Consider the following 20,814-nt stretch of genomic DNA (forward strand, 5'->3'; position numbering starts at 1 on the left):
GGTGTGGAGTGCCTGGGACCCACGTCTGGGCATCCCCAGTACACTTAGAGCGAGTTTGCAAAAACAACAGGTGATGGACCGAATGAGGATCAATGTCACACATTCAACCCAGTCAAAAGATCTGGGTCCTAATCCATCGTTTTTTTGCACTCCACACCACCCTGGGTTAGACAATGGCGATATGCAAATCAGCTCTGACCCTGTGCCCCATGGGAACAGTCCAGTCCGAACTACAAAAGCCATGTCCTTTCCAGAACGGAATCAAGCATCCGAGGACCGGACCGGTTTCGAGGTAACACCTCTCATCAGCCCGGCTAGCTTGACTCCAGTGGTGTGGAGTGCCTGGGACCCACGTCTGGGCATCCCCAGTACACTTAGAGCGATTTTGCAAAAACAACAGGTGATGGACCGAATGAGGATCAATGTCACACATTCAACCCAGTCAAAAGATCTGGGTCCTACTCCATCGTTTTTTTGCACTCCACACCACCCTGGGTTAGACAATGGCGATATGCAAATCAGCTCTGACCCTGTGCCCCATGGGAACAGTCCAGTCCGAACTACAAAAGCCATGTCCTTCCCAGAACGGAATCAAGCATCCGAGGACCGGACCGGTTTCGAGGTAACACCTCTCATCAGCCCGGCTAGCTTGACTCCAGTGGTGTGGAGTGCCTGGGACCCACGTCTGGGCATCCCCAGTACACTTAGAGCGAGTTTGCAAAAACAACAGGTGATGGACCGAATGAGGATCAATGTCACACATTCAACCCAGTCAAAAGATCTGGGTCCTAATCCATCGTTTTTTTGCACTCCACACCACCCTGGGTTAGACAATGGCGATATGCAAATCAGCTCTGACCCTGTGCCCCATGGGAACAGTCCAGTCCGAACTACAAAAGCCATGTCCTTCCCAGAACGGAATCAAGCATCCGAGGACCGGACCGGTTTCGAGGTAACACCTCTCATCAGCCCGGCTAGCTTGACTCCAGTGGTGTGGAGTGCCTGGGACCCACGTCTGGGCATCCCCAGTACACTTAGAGCGAGTTTGCAAAAACAACAGGTGATGGACCGAATGAGGATTAATGTCACACATTCAACCCAGTCAAAAGATCTGGGTCCTAATCCATCGTTTTTTTGCACTCCACACCACCCTGGGTTAGACAATGGCGATATGCAAATCAGCTCTGACCCTGTGCCCCATGGGAACAGTCCAGTCCGAACTACAAAAGCCATGTCCTTCCCAGAACGGAATCAAGCATCCGAGGACCGGACCGGTTACGAGGTAACACCTCTCATCAGCCCGGCTAGCTTGACTCCAGTGGTGTGGAGTGCCTGGGACCCACGTCTGGGCATCCCCAGTACACTTAGAGCGAGTTTGCAAAAACAACAGGTGATGGACCGAATGAGGATCAATGTCACACATTCAACCCAGTCAAAAGATCTGGGTCCTAATCCATCGTTTTTTTGCACTCCACACCACCCTGGGTTAGACAATGGCGATATGCAAATCAGCTCTGACCCTGTGCCCCATGGGAACAGTCCAGTCCGAACTACAAAAGCCATGTCCTTCCCAGAACGGAATCAAGCATCCGAGGACCGGACCGGTTTCGAGGTAACACCTCTCATCAGCCCGGCTAGCTTGACTCCAGTGGTGTGGAGTGCCTGGGACCCACGACATTGATCCACATTCAGTCCATCACTTGTTGTTTTTGCAATTGCCGCCCTAAGTGCGCTGGGGATGCCCAGACGTGGGTCCCAGGCACTCCACACCACTTGGAGTCAAGCTAGCCGGGCTGATGAGAGGTGTTACCTCGAAACCGGTCCGGTCCTCGGATGCTTGATTCCGTTCTGGGAAGGACATGGCTTTTGTAGTTCGGACTGGACTGTTCCCATGGGGCAACAGGGTCAGAGCTGATTTGCATATCGCCATTGTCTAACCCAGGGTGGTGTGGAGTGCAAAAAAACGATGGATTTGGGCCCAGATCTTTTGACTGGGGGAGTGTGTGACATTGATCCACATTCAGTCCATCACTTGTTGTTTTTGCAATTGCCGCCCTAAGTGCGCTGGGGATGCCCAGACGTGGGTCCCAGGCACTCCACACCACTTGGAGTCAAGCTAGCCGGGCTGATGAGAGGTGTTACCTCGAAACCGGTCCGGTCCTCGGATGCTTGATTCCGTTCTGGGAAGGACATGGCTTTTGTAGTTCGGACTGGACTGTTCCCATGGGGCAACAGGGTCAGAGCTGATTTGCATATCGCCATTGTCTAACCCAGGGTGGTGTGGAGTGCAAAAAAACGATGGATTTGGGCCCAGATCTTTTGACTGGGGGAGTGTGTGACATTGATCCACATTCAGTCCATCACTTGTTGTTTTTGCAATTGCCGCCCTAAGTGCGCTGGGGATGCCCAGACGTGGGTCCCAGGCACTCCACACCACTTGGAGTCAAGCTAGCCGGGCTGATGAGAGGTGTTACCTCGAAACCGGTCCGGTCCTCGGATGCTTGATTCCGTTCTGGGAAGGACATGGCTTTTGTAGTTCGGACTGGACTGTTCCCATGGGGCAACAGGGTCAGAGCTGATTTGCATATCGCCATTGTCTAACCCAGGGTGGTGTGGAGTGCAAAAAAACGATGGATTTGGGCCCAGATCTTTTGACTGGGGGAGTGTGTGACATTGATCCACATTCAGTCCATCACTTGTTGTTTTTGTAATTGCCGCCCTAAGTGCGCTGGGGATGCCCAGACGTGGGTCCCAGGCACTCCACACCACTTGGAGTCAAGCTAGCCGGGCTGATGAGAGGTGTTACCTCGAAACCGGTCCGGTCCTCGGATGCTTGATTCCGTTCTGGGAAGGACATGGCTTTTGTAGTTCGGACTGGACTGTTCCCATGGGGCAACAGGGTCAGAGCTGATTTGCATATCGCCATTGTCTAACCCAGGGTGGTGTGGAGTGCAAAAAAACGATGGATTTGGGCCCAGATCTTTTGACTGGGGGAGTGTGTGACATTGATCCACATTCAGTCCATCACTTGTTGTTTTTGCAATTGCCGCCCTAAGTGCGCTGGGGATGCCCAGACGTGGGTCCCAGGCACTCCACACCACTTGGAGTCAAGCTAGCCGGGCTGATGAGAGGTGTTACCTCGAAACCGGTCCGGTCCTCGGATGCTTGATTCCGTTCTGGGAAGGACATGGCTTTTGTAGTTCGGACTGGACTGTTCCCATGGGGCAACAGGGTCAGAGCTGATTTGCATATCGCCATTGTCTAACCCAGGGTGGTGTGGAGTGCAAAAAAATGATGGATTTGGGCCCAGATCTTTTGACTGGGGGAGTGTGTGACATTGATCCACATTCAGTCCATCACTTGTTGTTTTTGCAATTGCCGCCCTAAGTGCGCTGGGGATGCCCAGACATGGGTCCCAGGCACTCCACACCACTTGGAGTCAAGCTAGCCGGGCTGATGAGAGGTGTTACCTCGAAACCGGTCCGGTCCTCGGATGCTTGATTCCGTTCTGGGAAGGACATGGCTTTTGTAGTTCGGACTGGACTGTTCCCATGGGGCAACAGGGTCAGAGCTGATTTGCATATCGCCATTGTCTAACCCAGGGTGGTGTGGAGTGCAAAAAAACGATGGATTTGGGCCCAGATCTTTTGACTGGGGGAGTGTGTGACATTGATCCACATTCAGTCCATCACTTGTTGTTTTTGCAATTGCCGCCCTAAGTGCGCTGGGGATGCCCAGACGTGGGTCCCAGGCACTCCACACCACTTGGAGTCAAGCTAGCCGGGCTGATGAGAGGTGTTACCTCGAAACCGGTCCGGTCCTCGGATGCTTGATTCCGTTCTGGGAAGGACATGGCTTTTGTAGTTCCGACTGGACTGTTCCCATGGGGCAACAGGGTCAGAGCTGATTTGCATATCGCCATTGTCTAACCCAGGGTGGTGTGGAGTGCAAAAAAACGATGGATTTGGGCCCAGATCTTTTGACTGGGGGAGTGTGTGACATTGATCCACATTCAGTCCATCACTTGTTGTTTTTGCAATTGCCGCCCTAAGTGCGCTGGGGATGCCCAGACGTGGGTCCCAGGCACTCCACACCACTTGGAGTCAAGCTAGCCGGGCTGATGAGAGGTGTTACCTCGAAACCGGTCCGGTCCTCGGATGCTTGATTCCGTTCTGGGAAGGACATGGCTTTTGTAGTTCGGACTGGACTGTTCCCATGGGGCAACAGGGTCAGAGCTGATTTGCATATCGCCATTGTCTAACCCAGGGTGGTGTGGAGTGCAAAAAAACGATGGATTTGGGCCCAGATCTTTTGACTGGGGGAGTGTGTGACATTGATCCACATTCAGTCCATCACTTGTTGTTTTTGCAATTGCTGCCCTAAGTGCGCTGGGGATGCCCAGACGTGGGTCCCAGGCACTCCACACCACTTGGAGTCAAGCTAGCCGGGCTGATGAGAGGTGTTACCTCGAAACCGGTCCGGCCCTCGGATGCTTGATTCCGTTCTGGGAAGGACATGGCTTTTGTAGTTCGGACTGGACTGTTCCCATGGGGCAACAGGGTCAGAGCTGATTTGCATATCGCCATTGTCTAACCCAGGGTGGTGTGGAGTGCAAAAAAACGATGGATTTGGGCCCAGATCTTTTGACTGGGGGAGTGTGTGACATTGATCCACATTCAGTCCATCACTTGTTGTTTTTGCAATTGCCGCCCTAAGTGCGCTGGGGATGCCCAGACGTGGGTCCCAGGCACTCCACACCACTTGGAGTCAAGCTAGCCGGGCTGATGAGAGGTGTTACCTCGAAACCGGTCCGGTCCTCGGATGCTTGATTCCGTTCTGGGAAGGACATGGCTTTTGTAGTTCGGACTGGACTGTTCCCATGGGGCAACAGGGTCAGAGCTGATTTGCATATCGCCATTGTCTAACCCAGGGTGGTGTGGAGTGCAAAAAAACGATGGATTTGGGCCCAGATCTTTTGACTGGGGGAGTGTGTGACATTGATCCACATTCAGTCCATCACTTGTTGTTTTTGAAATTACAGGAGCAAAGCACAACAGAGTGTAGATACCACAAATTGGGAGGGAAGTGAAAAGAGAGATACAGCAACCTCACAATTTCTTTAGTAGATCCAAAAGATACAAAAATACAAAGATAGTTACTATCTATTTCTAGCCATGTTTTTTGACTAATATTAATTATTTTTGTATTTGTTTATCTTTTGGATCTACTAATGAATTGTACATCTATACTGTAGTATATTGCGACATATAAAAATTACAAAGTGCACAAGCATGAAACTAATTGCTGGATCTAAATCAATGAACGTTAGAAAGTTAGATCTATAATAATATTATTAAATAAAGTATCTTTTAACTACATGCTATAATGTGTATTGTCAATCCATAGTCAGTACTCCTTGTTGTCAGTTTGCGTCCACCTGTAATTCATGTTCCTAAATTCCTGTCTTTTCAAATAATATAGTGATCCCGATTTAGGAACTTTAGTCGGGGATACCTCCTTTTCTTACACACGTTTTCTCAGTATCACCAGTCAATTAAACACTGGTGGTGTCTGAAAGTAGTGAAAGATGTTATTTGCTTGGACCAATGGGCATGACACAGAAGTATGCCTAGCCCCTGGGTGTGAAACAGGGTGCAATTCTGATGTTAGGGAAAAATATGGACCTTGAAGAGTAAGGTGCGGCTTGTGCTTGGCCAAGAACGACCTGCAGTTGTAAAGTTGCTCCTTCTTCTCCATGTAATTTGTTGCTATATTTGTCCTTGAGCTGATACTGAGAGACTATCGGGCTCACTTAGGGCAAGATGTAGGTAATCTCATTGTCGCGCACTCAATAGTGCTGGAAAGACTAAGACAGCTTGGTGTGCAGGGGGTGCCACTTGCCTGGTTCCAGGCATGCGTGGAAGACTGTTCTCAGTTGGTCTTTCTCTGCCCGTTCTCCTCCTCACATAAAACCACTATTACGTGGAGTGCCTCAGGGTTTGCCTTGAGTCCGCTGCTTTTTAGTGATTACCTCGCCCCTCTGGCTTATCTTATTGCTGCCTCCATATCTCTGGTGGCCTGAAGAGCTGTGTCATCCGCCTGTGCCTCTGGACTCAGCTAGAAATCTTAGAATTAGGTGGGAGACGGATCTATCCTTCACAGCACAAGTCTGGCAAATTTCTTCTGCTTGCTTTGGGAAAATGAGAAACATCGGGAAATTCTTAGGCTTCCTACAAGAGGAGAGCCGTAGGATTAAGGTCCAGGTGCTAGTGACCTCTCAGCTAGATTATGTCTTCAGCCTCTACCCGGGGTTGCCTACCTATCTGATCTGCAGGCTTTGCCCTTATCACCTTGATTGAACTCTGAGATCTTACCACCTGTGTCTCCTCTGTGTCCCAAGGTATGTTCATTCTAGACAAGGGGGCCGGTCCTTCACAGCCAGGGACGCCAAACTCTGGAATGCATTGCTTTGCCACTTGCTCATGATAGAAACAGAACCTGAGTTTAGCAGGGCTTTCAAAACCTTGGCTCTTCAAGCAGGGGTAGTACCTCAGGCTAATCTTTCTCCTTAGTCTGTTGCCAGCACCGGGACGCATCCTCGTGTGGTGCTATGCACTTTTAAATGGACATTGATTGATTGAAGCAAAGCATCCGCACCTCCTCACCAAACACAGGTACAGAGGTGCTTTCTAATGCCATCAATCCCTGCCGTTCCTCCTCTAGGTTACATCAATTTGCCGGTCGTGGGGGCCAAAGGGCCCCAGATGGGCAAAAAACCACTAGATATAGGGCAGGGATGTTGCCTGAGCGGCAACCCCAGACAATTCTGGCCTTATCCCAGTTTGGTGCCAGGATTGCCCGAAGTTCGACCCCCAATCCATCACATGCAATCCACCAAGCCCCAGCGATGCAGTGAGCCTTGTCTCCAACACGTCCGGAAGAGCACTCTCAGGTAACTGGGAGGTTCATAGCAATTCTGGTTAGTAACACCACCAGTGGGGGGGGGGGGGGGGAGAGGTCTCAGCCCTCCAGGGCCCGACATTGAGGGGGTGCTGCTCGGTACACTCCTCCAGGGTATGCTTAGGCAGCAGCAGAAACAAGAGGAAGTGAGCTGAAGGACAAGTTCCTACCAAGGAGAACCGCATGCAGCACTGAGCAAAGGAGGCAGCCTTGGTGGTAAGTAGAGGAGAGGTGCAGATTGAGAATGGAGAGACAGAGCGACAGCTCTCACCTAGGAGGCGCAAAGGGAGAACAGAACCACGCATCCTTCCCCGGAGAAGAGAAGAACTAGGTCCTGGGCCCCACATGCGGAGAAGCGAAGGTAGGATGTGAAGGGAGGACACTATCGGGAAAACAAACACCACCAGTCTGTTATTCTAGGACAGGGGGCAACCAAAAAATAAGAGATCAGGCTAACATGGCTTAAAATCAAATAAAACAGAGGAGAAGCAGAATGGCATCTCTGTGAATGCATGAAGAGAGCAATGACTAGGGCATCTGTCACTCTCCCAAATGCATGTAGATGCTACCAAGACGGTCGCAGCACTGCGCACTGTTCACAAAGTGGTCATAAAATGACCCTCCACATCATTAAACAAGATTATACACAATGAACCAAAAACTTTATAAAACACATTGACACAGTATACTTGTAAATATAAATCTTTACATGTAGTTTAGGGTCAAAGGTTCATTAACACCACATTTTAGTAGTGTTCACATATAAAGTGAAGTACAATTCATAGCACAATTATCATCATAGAGTATGCATAAGTACAAATGATCATTTCTTGACAATAGATCTTGTGGGGGCCCGATGCATTTCGGGACCGAAGAGTCCCTTCTTCAGGGGACAAACTGTAAAGGAAAATAATGAGCATATATCACTCAACAGGGTTACATGGTAAAAACAGCAAGTGGTTACTCAATAATGTACATATTGCCATAACCAAAAGATAATATAGCTAGTTGATGCCTGCAGTGCAGAAATAACTACCACTTAATGCCTGTGTTCAGAAAAGCCAATAGGCTCCACGTGCATGAAATAGTACTAAGAATGATGCGAAAGGAAGAAAAAGCAGTGTAACCCTGCACCTAAAGCGATCAGGAAAAAAGAAGAAAAGAAGAAAAGCAGACTGAGGCTAAACCACAAAAACCTCAGGCTTAAACCCTGTTTAAAAGGCATACCTGAATGTCAAGAGATGTCGATTTCTGAAACATAAATGCGGAAACCACTGGTTGTAAAAACGTCACAATTCACTGAGAGCTAAAATGCTCGAAAACAGAGCACCATATTAACATCCAGTCATGGGCACCCACCTAAACAAGATTCAAATTCCGAATGGGTAGCCAGTCGAAACATCTAGACCACTGGCGGCAGGCGAAGGTTCATATCTAGTGCTAAAAAGGACATGAAAGGTGCAATCCAAGTTCAAATAAAACAGAAAAGAGCCAGGATGTGTGGAATAGTAATACAAATAATGCACTCACCAAAACGTAAGGCATAAACTCCACGATGTTTGAGATTCTCACTAGCCCCCTGGAAAAAGGGGACAGTAACGTAAATCTAAAGCCTACAAATCAAGGCTTCGCTAAAACATTTTGGGGAAAGGCAAAAGCATTGAGTATCACCACACAAACTCACCCATTAGTTGCTGAATGGGGGAATGCCAAAGATACCACCAGGTTGAGAAACGCTCCCGGACTGTCTGTGGCGTGTTAACAGCCCGACAGTCCCGAGGGGGTGCGTCAACATAAACAGAGGACTCACGCCGCCAAGATTTTCTGGAAATTAATCTCTGTTAACTCCTCTAGTGCTAACCATCTGGAGCTAACTATACAACCTGAGCTATGGGTCTCAAACTTTAGTGGCCTGTAAGAAGGCAAGCTGAACCAGAATAATCCTACAAGTCTCCAGCCTGGAGTCATGAGTGACCCGATGGGAAACTCAATCCATGACGAGTATAAAAGTCTTGATATCTTAAAGCTTAATCTTATATTTACTATTGATGAAACCTACGTTGCATATAAACTAATGAAAAAAGAAAAGGCGCCAGGAAATGGTGGTATTCAGGTGATCTCTTTTTATCTCAACCGGACATCTGGGTATCATACCTGAATGCTGTATGTAATAGCATTTTAAAAGGTAATTCCATTCATGGCATGGAGCAATCATCATACCGATCTTTAAAAAGGAGGATAAAGAAAACTCCTCAAATTACGGACCCATCAGTCTATTGGACGACACTCAAAACTTCTGTAGACAGGTGTAGAACAACATCCTAAAAGAGGCGCAGGCTAGGTTTAGTCCCAAGATTAGTAAATTGGACCAGGTCCTCTGCTTCAAGGTGATAACCTGGAAATATGTCACCTTGAAACATGACCATTTATATGTCACCTTTATAGATCTGAGGGCGGTATTCGACCTGGTTCCAAGGGAAACACTCTGGGAGGTATTGGATGTATATGGTATTCCTCCAGACCTACTTAGGATTCTGATAGTTCTACATACAAGCACCTATGCCAAGGTCAGATGGAACAATGCTGGGGATTTGCCAGATAAGATTAAGATTAACCAAGGGGTTATAGAGGGGTGTGTCCTCGCCATGACCCTCTTTAGTCTCTACATTAATGGAGCAGTAAGTAGACTGAAGAATTGCATGCAGACTGAAGAATTGCATACATGATCCCCCTAAATTAGCAAGTGTGTTGACGCCTATTTTGATGTTTTCGGAGCACACCCTGCTAATTTCATGCACTCTAATGGGGCTACAAGCACAACTAAATGCCATTGTTTCCTTCTGTGAGGAAAGAGGGCTTAAGCTGAATTCCACAGAGTCAAAATGTCATAACTAGTAAATCCATAGAACATATAGAGGTAATGTGTATATATAGAGGTCTGCCTCGAAAAAGTTCCACACTTTGACTACTTGGGAGTTAGGCTGATATGGGGTCCCCAACTGGAGAAAAGTAAGGCCGCCCTCCAATTGAAAACTGCTGCCATAGGGAGTAAATACAGGATTGCAGCAGGAGACGCCCTTTCCCTGGTCCTTTCTGTGTATAGAGGAACAGCTGTAACATCAGCGACCTATGGAGCTGAAATATGGGGCCATGTTCGAGCAGAAGTGCTGACAAGAACCGAAAATGAGTTCATAAGGGTTCCTTTTGATCTTCCCCCAAGTTTCCCTGTCACCCCTTTAAGATTTGATCTTGCCCTCAACCATATACACTTAGTGATTCAACTCAAACCTCTACTTTTTTTGATAAAACTTTGGTACACTAGGGAACTAGCAACATACAGAGACAGTGTGAAAGAGATAGTATCCCTTAATAAGGACGTAAGTACACCCTGGCTGAAGGCAATAACATTGTTATCCCATAGAATAGGCATGACTAATTTATTGAACACTCCAGAGCAGATCACCAAAAGAGACTCCTGTGGAGTGAAAACTGGTTCCGGGAGTGAATTGTATTGCAAACGTGGAAATTACACTAGGAAAATTCTATTACCAGTCAATTTCCCCTCAACAAATGCTCTCCCTGCCCGGAGCCCTATATTGACTGTATGTATTCAAGCCATTGTAAGTGCTTGTAGGTCCAATTCAGGTGTGGTATATTGCCCCTGAGAACGCATTCTATGAAACGGGACAAGACTCTTCCAAATAACAAGTTCTGCCCAAATTGCTCTACCATCGCAGAAACTGTAGTACATGTCATGTTCTTCTGCCCACAATATAGAAACCAGCGCAAGAAATGGCTAAAAGCGGCATTAAACTCTAAGGATGTGAGACACTGGGGGGAAGCATTAAATTTCCTTAAGAATGACACTAGGGAATTATTTGCACTGGCGGTATCACGTTATCTGCTTTGTGCTTGGAACCAGAGAAAGAAGGTCATAGGCAATGGGCCTTCTAGGATAGCCAACTTGTAGAGCAAGACTTAGTATGCTCATGTAGCATCCTATCACCCCATATGCGCCCTTCCACTAACATCGACATTGGGGATTTACCATTTTTATGGCCAGTTCACATAATCTATTTTAACCAGAGAGCAGAGCATGGTGCACAAAGCAGCGAGATGAGGGATTTCTGCACTCTAAATGGATTACTCATGTGTGTGTCTGTGTGTGAGAGGGCTTGGTGTAAATATTTTCTTTTTCCGAAAATTATCAGTGTATTACCACTGTTCTTGAAACACAACATAAGCAATTTGGTCACCACCGCAGCATCAGCGCAGCTGCATCTTAAAATCAGCACATCACCACCTCTTTGTCATTGCACCACATTCAGCACCGCTCCACCTCAGCACAATCTCCACCCCACCTCAACAGCAATTCAGCTCCAAGGCAGCATCCCTTCAGCATCACTGTAGCACCCCTTCAGCATCAGCGTACCATCACCACAGCACATAACCAACTCAGCATCACTTAGCACCTCCTGAGCACCAGTTCAGCACCAGATATGTGCCAGTGCAGCATCACCAACTCAGCTGAATCAGCACCAGAGCATCACTCCGCACCAACTGAGCATCACCTCTGCCCCAGCACATCACCACCTCAGCTCCACTTTAGTCTGACCTTGGAATTTGGCATCTGTTGATTCTCTCCTGGTGTCCGTCCACTGCTTATGCTGTAACTCAGGTAGTATTACCCAACCTCCACCCTCCCATTGTTTATGTCCCTCTACTCTAATAATAACAAAAAAAGCTAAACCAAACAAGCAGGCATTGTAATGTTAATTCTTATTTGAATAGGGTTGTTCAGTTGTTCATAATATCTTCTTGGTTATATATAAGGTAACAAAAATGCTTCTAAACCTTTTTTATTATATCTTTTCAACATGCTGCACAGCACCTAAACCTCTCTAGAACACATTATAAAGACAATGGCAAAGCCAATAGCTCTGGCAAAACACTTAGACGGTCCCAAAGATGAGACATATTGGCTATGCCAGTTCTTGTTTTACCTTGAGAATGCTGGGCCATTACTTGGCGAAAGCCTTTACGTTAAAGTAAAAATAAATGGGCACAAAGTGAAGCTGCACAGAAAACAGAAGCGGCCATTGCATGGAGTGAACCAGGCACATCAGGAAAACATGAGTGCAGGACAGTATGAGTAGGGGAGCACAAGCAAGGAAGATACTGACGGGTGCATCATTGGCACCTGTGTTTCACAAAACCAGCAGCATGAGATGTGCTGTTGGGGTGATGTAACAGATGCAGAGCAGGGCCAGCCGAACCTGCTCTGCTTTGAGATGTCAGTGACAACATTATATATACAAATATCATCAGCAACAATGGAAATTTAGAGAAGTGCCAGGCGCTAATTCCCAGATCCCTGTGAACTAATTTCGCGAAACATGCATTGGCTTCATTGTTTGTACCACTACTATGTGAAGATAACTATATATATATTACCTACTGGCCAGTAGGTATATATAGTTAGGATTATTTGTCTATGGAACTTTTGAAAATTCTATGTCTAATAACTTTGGCGTTTGTGGACGGAATCGGCTGAAATTTTCAGGAAAATGGCACATTTTGTTTCTGAGCAGCCCCCAAAAATTTGGGGGGGTTTCGTCAAGGGGGGGCCGAGAAAAAAGGGGGGTCCCAAAACGCGTTTTTCCCATGTTAATTTCCATAGGGCCTTTGGCCTCACTTTTAGCTCGAACGGCTGAATGGATTTGCACGAAACTTGGCAAAATTGTAGGGACTGTTAGCCCGATGTGCCTTTGCTAGGTCTCAATATATGTGCTCCAGTGGATTTTGAGAAATTAACGTTCAAAACAAGATATATATCTGTAACAGCGCTCAGGGCTGCGCTCCGGTCCGCTTACTTTTCGCGAAACGGAACTTTGCGATGCGAAGCTGATTGGCTCCCCCGTGTCTGTCAACATTCTAAACAGTCCGGAGCGGCCGCCATCTTATCTCTCGGTAGGATCGAGAGAGAAGAAGAGGTGAAAAACGAAGGGGGAATTTAATGAAAGGGGGCAAGGTATACCCCTCTTGACCCCCTAGGAATGTTGTTGGGGTTTTTAAAGGGTCCCGTGGGGAAAATAAAAAAAAAATATTTTTCACGGTAGAAGCGCTTCCCGGGCCGCGAACTGGGCCGCAAACTGGTAGCGAAACGGGAATTCGCCATTTTGTGCTTCGTTTTAATTAAATTACTAGGTATAAGGGGGTGCGGGAGACCATTTTGTGCTTCGTTTTAATTAAATTACTAGGTATAAGGGGGTGCGGGAGACGTATCCTAATCCCTTATGTTTTCTGAGGGTGGCTGAGGAGGCTCATATATGTTGATACATGTCTTCCAGCGGTTGTGCGTGAGCTTTTTTTTTTTTTTGCTGCGTGACGTCTGTTAACGTTCGATTCGAAGGAAATCAGGAAGTGTTGACCACCAATTTGTCAGTGCGATAAAATATTTTGTTATAAATGAATCCTTATTGATAAACATTGTCTGCGCCATCTTGCCTTTTTTCCAATGCCACAATTTTGTCGTGCACGGCAGCCATTTTAGATGCCAGGCCGGTCCCAGGCTATCACCTAGCCCTGCGGATGTAGTTTATGGCCCTAGCTGTAGAGAATCCAGACATGCCAACCCTCCCGATTCAGGCGTGAGACTACTGATTTCAGTGCTAGTCTCCCGCCTCCCGATTCCTGCAAGCAAAAACCCGGGGGCATATTACCAACAACTAGCAATAATTTATGTCTCTAACTTGTTTAGAGACAAAAATTATCGCCGCACATCGACGATTTTTAACGCAGATAAACCTTGCTATTAGCAAGGTTTATCGCAAATGCGATAAAAAACGGCCGCAATGCATGAATATCGCTGAAAAGTCAGCGATATTCATGCATTATCCAGCAAATGCTCTTAGCCATGTTATCCACCTCCAATTGGATAACATGGCTAAGAACTGCTCGCAAATGCGATAAAAAACGGCCGCAATGCATGAATATCGCTGAAAAGTCCGCGATATTCATGCATTATCCAGCAAATGCTCTTAGCTATGTTATCTACCTCCCATTGGATAATATGGCTAAGAACTGCTTGCAAATGCGATAAAAAACGGCCGCAATGCATGAATATCGCTGAAAAGTCAGCGATATTCATGCATTATCCAGCAAATGCTCTTAGCCATGTTATCCACCTCCAATTGGATAACATGGCTAAGAACTGCTCAGGGCAGGTGTTAGCTTGTGGAGATATTCGCGCTTAGCGCGAATATCTCCAAACTTTGGTAATAGTAGATAGCGATGTAAGGGACTGTTTCCAGTCGCTAACATCTTGGCACGCCCACTTTGCATGTCATTAGTGATAGATATCACTGACATGCAAAGCGGGGCCCAAGATGGTCGCTATCTCCTTTTAGCTGTCACTAACTGGTGTTAGCGACAGCTTGGTAATAGGGAGATAATTTTATCTCCGCTTTCTTGGCTTTTAAAGCCAAAAAAGCGGAATTAAACCCCCTTGATAATATGCCCCACGATTCCTCGGGGGTTTCAGCTGACAGGGCTTGGTATTGTGTTACGTGCTAATTCTTCCAGGAAACGTCAGAGGGTCGATGCAGGGGTTCTAGAAGGGGTGATAAACCATTTAAGCCTCATGAACAAGCGCATGGTCTTTTAAAGATCTGTGAAGTACTCGGGGCGGCGGTGTGTGTGTGCCCTCTTTCAGGAGCGGGCGGGGGGGGGGGCACTGCCAGCAACTTGCCAGGCCAGGCAGTGTTCAACACTTGCATCACCCTTTCTCTGCCTTGTATTGCGCTCCATGCTTCGGAAAGGTAAGAAAAAGAACGTGCATTTGAGTTTGAAATGTCCGATCGTGTAGCAGTACACTTGCAAAGCCCACACATGACAATAACCCGATTCAAGGCCCCATTCACCCGATTTTTTAATAATATATAGTACTCCAAAAAAGTAGGATTATAAAACTTTATTAACTTTTAAATATAACGAATGTAACAAAAACTGTAAATATATTTAAACATTTTTTGACAAAAAAAAACAACAATGGTCCAAAGCTGTCTTTTGAGCGAATAGTCCCAAGGCAGCACAACGTGCTGAGTTGTGGACGGCACCCAGGTGAAGAACCATCCCTTCTTTAAACCCCATGGTGACCAACTAAGTGCAGGATTTACATAAAGTAGTGTTTACCTAGAGTGGTGCTGTGTAGGACACTCTGAATGGAAATTAACCAGAACTATAACGAAAACAACAACAACAACAATAATATAACTTTTATGCTTAAATTACGCAAACATTTAGCTAATCTGCTAAAGGGGGGAGTCGCCATTTCTTTTGATAATTTATTCACCCATCCGTAGCCTCTCTATTCTCCATTACAATGTGTTTCTTGCTGAAATTAACCAGAACTATAACCATAACAACAACAACAACAATAATATAACTTTAATGTCCAAATTACGCAAAGATTTAGCTAATCTGCTAAAGGGGGGAGTAGCCATTTCTTTTGATAATTTATTTATCCATTCGTAGCCTCTCTAATCTCCATTACAATGTGTTTCTTGCTGTCGCTAGCTGATGAAAAAACTAAAGTGATAACTTCCTCATCCTTATTTTGTCTTTCTTTGTTCCTTAAGATGTTATCTGTGTCAACCTCTTCCGAGAATGCTGATGCGTTAGGGATTTCCTTGTGTTTCTTAATAGCATTGGTGTCTGCACACTTCTTTGTCAATTCTGTTTATATGATAACTGCTTCATAAACAGACGATATCTTTGTTTAGTCATTAGTGTTAAGTGTGTCTGAAACTACAGTGCCGTTCTGTTTTTCTTTCTTCAGGCTCTACACAGTTTTGTGTGTTGTTCTTTTGAGCGACAATTATTCCAGAGGTTTCAGGTTCACTTGTTTTGTCCTGCAGTGAGTTAACAGCTTTAGAGACTTCATGTTTATTTGCTATGTCCTGCTGTGCGTCAACTGCTTCAGAGACGTCTGCCTCATTTGTTATGTTTGACTAGATCCTGGACCTGCCCGGCCGCGCCCAAAATGGCTCCGGTGTAAATGGGACTCGTAACTGCTTGTTGTGTACTGGTTGCCCAACCTTGATATCACGAGATACGTATGCAGTTGTGAAGCACATGGCGGAGGCTCGTCTGCTGTAGTGGGGCGCCCCTTTATCGTTTCAGTTGCCATTCCGCCCGCTTTTGCTACACTGTGCCTTTTCCGCCATTCAGCTGTTTACCGCCCACTCTTACGGCTACAGCGTCTCGCTCACCATGTAGTTGAGTTGCTCCCACTCTTGCGGTGCAGCGATAGGCGGCTGCCACAGGACTCTTAAAATGGCGGCCGGCTCTTCGGATTTGGGCCTGGTCCAGTAAAATGGCCCTGGGACACTTTGGAACTCAGACGCTTGTCTGCCAGGGCTTGGGTCCCATTCTCGAAAGCGTCCCCTCAGCCTTGAAGGTTCTACAAAAGTCTTGGGGGACCTCGACTCCCGCAGGCTTCCGGTGGGGAGCGGCTGCCATGATTGCTTGCGGAATGGCCACGACGGAGCTACGAGATGGTGGTGCTCTCATGGTGATGCCAGCTTCAGTCTGAAACATCCAGAAACAAGGTGGGGCTTTCATCGTTTGGGAAAAAAAATGTTTTAATCCAATGAAAAGTGTTATTTTTAGGTCACATGACCTAGTCTTACATCATTAGGAAAACAAAAGTAAAATGAACCAATGAAAAGTTTTATTAACAAGTCACATGACCTGTTATGCTTACGTTACGCGCTGCGCGGCGCGCTCTGGATCGTTTCCGGGAAGCTGCGCCTTGCGCACCGGAGCACTTCCGGGTGCGCTAACGCGGCGCGTCATATGACGCATTACGCGACAACGCAGGTCCAGAATATAGTCAAAATGTCTCCACCAACCAGCGGTCGGAATATAACCGCTTTCAGCAGTCCAAAAAGTTTGGTTAAATCTTAAGAGCGGGAGCAACTCAACTACATGGTGAGCGAGACGCTGTAGTCGCAAGAACGGGCGGTAAACAGCTGAATGGCGGAAGAGGCACAGAGTACCAAAAGCGGGCGGAATGGCAACTAAAACGGTAAAGGGGCGCCCCACTACAGCGTGTCTTCAGGTCAAACGGATTGTGGGACAAGGTCCAGAATGGAAGAGTCATCAAAAGGCAAAAAATTCCTCCGGACCCCGGGAGCCGGCCGCCTATGTGGGGGGCGATCTCAGGCCACACCAGGGCAACACGACTTGGGGAGGGGGCAGGAGCCAAGCGCCCCCTCTCAGTCCGCGCCATCTCACCGCCCCTCGGGGGCCTCCGTCAAGCGGTTTAGGAAGGCACCGTATCACATTGTTTTCCAATGCAGTCAGGTCCACAAACGGACCCCACTTACTTTGAATAGTGAAGCTGCAGCAGGTGCAAATAAGGTTTAAACAGTGTTACAAGCGCTGCTTAGAACTCTGAAGTATGGCACTCAACATCCAGGACTTATGCCATTTGTGTAAGGCAGTAACATCGAAGCAACTCAGGGACCAAAAGCATGAACGAACACTCACGTATGAAAATCTTATTTGGGGAAGGGGCAGGATCCAAATGCCCCCTCCCAGTTCGCGCCACTACACCGTATGTAGAAAATCTGAAGCCATCGTTCTACAAACTCTCAACGCTTGCTATCAGTGCATGAGTTTCATGCTCGATCGATTGAGCTAGCCGGATCGGGCAACAAAAAGTATAAAATAGTTATGTAAATAGTTATTTAATAAAATGTTTTACCCTGTTTCTTTGCTGGTGTGTTGTCTATATTTATAATATTTGCATAGGGTTTGTCGTTATTTTGGGCGGGGTGGGTGGCGGAGTCGAGCGGTCTTGCAGCCCTCATGGTGTGGAGCTCAGTTCATTTCACTATTTTCGTATTTCTCATGAAGGGTTGTTCCTAATGTTTGTATTTTACCGAGGTCAAAAAGAGATCGAATTAGTGGTCTACTGATTTTGCTCGATTACTTTTATTTTTTTACACGATTTTTCACTATCTGCAAAGACTAAACAGAGTATTGCGACTTTGTGCTTGTTTGTAAATAGAGAATGATCCAAAGAGAACCAATTCTAAAACAGTAAATGCTTGGATAACAATCAATCAAATGGAGAGACAAGCAGGTACAACGGATTACAACGGGGGTAAAGGTCTGCGTTAACTACCGTTCACTATCTGCAAAGAGAGAGTACTACTAAGAGAAAAGAGGGGGGGGGGGGGCAGCGTTCAAAGCACTTCAGCGTGCATAAACACGAAAACGTTTTTACCTATCACGTACTTGACATTTGACAGCTTTTGATATTTGCTATTAAAAAACCATTGAAATTCACAGAAAAAACCATAGGTTATAGTCCATATATAGTTAGGAATTTGCATTTACAAAACCTTGAAAATTCAATGAAAAAACCATTGGTTATAGAACATATATAGTTAGGAATTTGCATTTACAAAACCTTATTTTACTCGCATAAAACCATTGAAATTCCATATATAGTTAGATGCGCTAACTATATATCGCGCACCCGCAATCCACTGCTGATGATGTCACATATTACATCATTCATGACATGGTCAGTGACATCACTGATGACATCACTGATGACAACTCAAATGACATCACTGACAACATCACAGATGACATCATTCATGTGTTAATACGATGAACCTCTACAGACTCTGATATAACCTTAGATACACTCAGTGAAAACAGACACTCACAGATTGTCACTCATCCATGGAGTTACTCATACACCTAGACAGTCATGCAAAGAATCAATCACACCTCCAATTCCTCAACTATACAGTTATACACACCTTACTTATTGAAACATATTCTAACACATATTTACTCTCTTATACAATCACTGATACAAGTTTTCAATGATCCATGCAGCCACTCACACATTCACTGGCTCTTAAACACAGTAATTTATATATGTCAACTCTCGCATGTACTGTGTTTTACATATGTACTTACTTTGACATGTAGCATTGAGATATCCAATCACTCACCAATACACTCATGCACACAGTCAACCACCCATACAGCTGTTTCCACATGCAGTTTTGAACCCATACATCTAGTGAATCAGCTGTTCACACATCTATGCACAGAGTCACACACCTCCCAGCCACTCACACACATACTCAGTCTCCCATACAAATACTTGGGCAACCAATCAATAATCCATATAGTTACTCGAATAGCTACTGATCAACACATGCAGCAGTTTACAGAACAACAGATATAATGATGCACAAATTAATACAGTTTAATCACTAACCCATGCACTCAGTGAGACACATTTAATCACTCCCTCATACAATCAGTCATGCACCTACTAAATCCTTCATCCAGACACTTATACATCCACTCATTCTTCAATATGTAAGACATATTTTAACTTTACAGAAACATACAGTCACTGGATGTTGTCATCAGTGATGTCATTTGAGTTGTCATCAGTGATGTCATCAGTGATGTCACTGACCATGTCATGAATGATGTAATATGTGACATCATCAGCAGTGGATTGCGGGTGCGCGATATATAGTTAGCGCATCTAACTATATATGGAATTTCAATGGTTTTATGCGAGTAAAATAAGGTTTTGTAAATGCAAATTCCTAACTATATATGTTCTATAACCAATGGTTTTTTCATTGAATATATATATATATATATATATATTCACTGAAAAAAACATAGGTTTCACACCAGTTATAGTTAGGAATTAGCATTTAAAAAACCTATTAAATTCACTGAATAAACCATAGGTTTGACACCAGTTATAGTTAGCTGGAAATTTTACTGACATAAAACCATTGAAATTCCCACGTTATAGTTAGTTGGACTCACTATAACTTGCGCGCCTGCAATGCACTGCTGATGACGTCACATATTACATCACTCATGACATGGTCAGTGACATACCTCATGACATCACTGAAGACACCATCCAGTGAATGTGTGTCTTTCTGAAAAATAAATATGTTTTATATATGTATATGTAAAGGTCGATGGAAGAATAAATGTTTAAATAAGTGTTTTAATAGATGTTTTTTAAAAAAAAAAATTGATTGGCTTATTAAGTGTATCTTAGTGAATACATATATTAGCGAGTATTGTTTAAATATTTAAATGTTTGTATCAGTGTTTCACTTTGTGTATAAGTGACTGCATGGGTTGGTGAGTAGCTACATGTGTGTGTATATGGGTTATTAGATGGTTTTTTAGTATCAGTATGAGTGTCTGTATGGTTTGGTGGGGGTGTTACTTAGCACATAGATGCATCAATGACTGACTCACTGTTTGTATGTGTTTTGAAGACAGCATATGTGCAGGACTGTATGGGTGGATGAGTGTGTATATGTGTGTGTTAGTGAGTGAATGACTGTCTCACTAGTGTCTTTATCAGTAACTACATATGTTTTAATCTAGTATATGTGAGTATTGATGTATATAAGTGAGTATATGTGAGAGTGAGAGATTGAAAGAATTCTTGTTTAAATAAGTAGGTGTTTCTATAAGTGTTTGTTTAAGAGAGTAAGTATGTGTAAGTTTCCTTAGAAGTAAGGTGGTAGTGTGTGTATAGCTGTATATGCAAATAAATGGATGTTCAATAGTTTATTTACATGTGTGATTATGTGTGTGAGTAACTTTTGGATGACTGTCGGTGTGTAAAAGGATGTATAGGTGTTTCACTACATATGATGAGTGAATATATGTATGAGTGACTATATAGAACTGTTGGTGAATGAGTGGATGTGTATATAGATGGTGGTATTACTGAATTGGTTGTTGTAACTGGTATGGTTCTCTCTA

This window comes from Lissotriton vulgaris, chromosome 7 (assembly GCF_964263255.1).
Source record: "Lissotriton vulgaris chromosome 7, aLisVul1.2, whole genome shotgun sequence".
In the NCBI taxonomy this organism is placed as follows: domain Eukaryota; kingdom Metazoa; phylum Chordata; class Amphibia; order Caudata; family Salamandridae; genus Lissotriton; species Lissotriton vulgaris.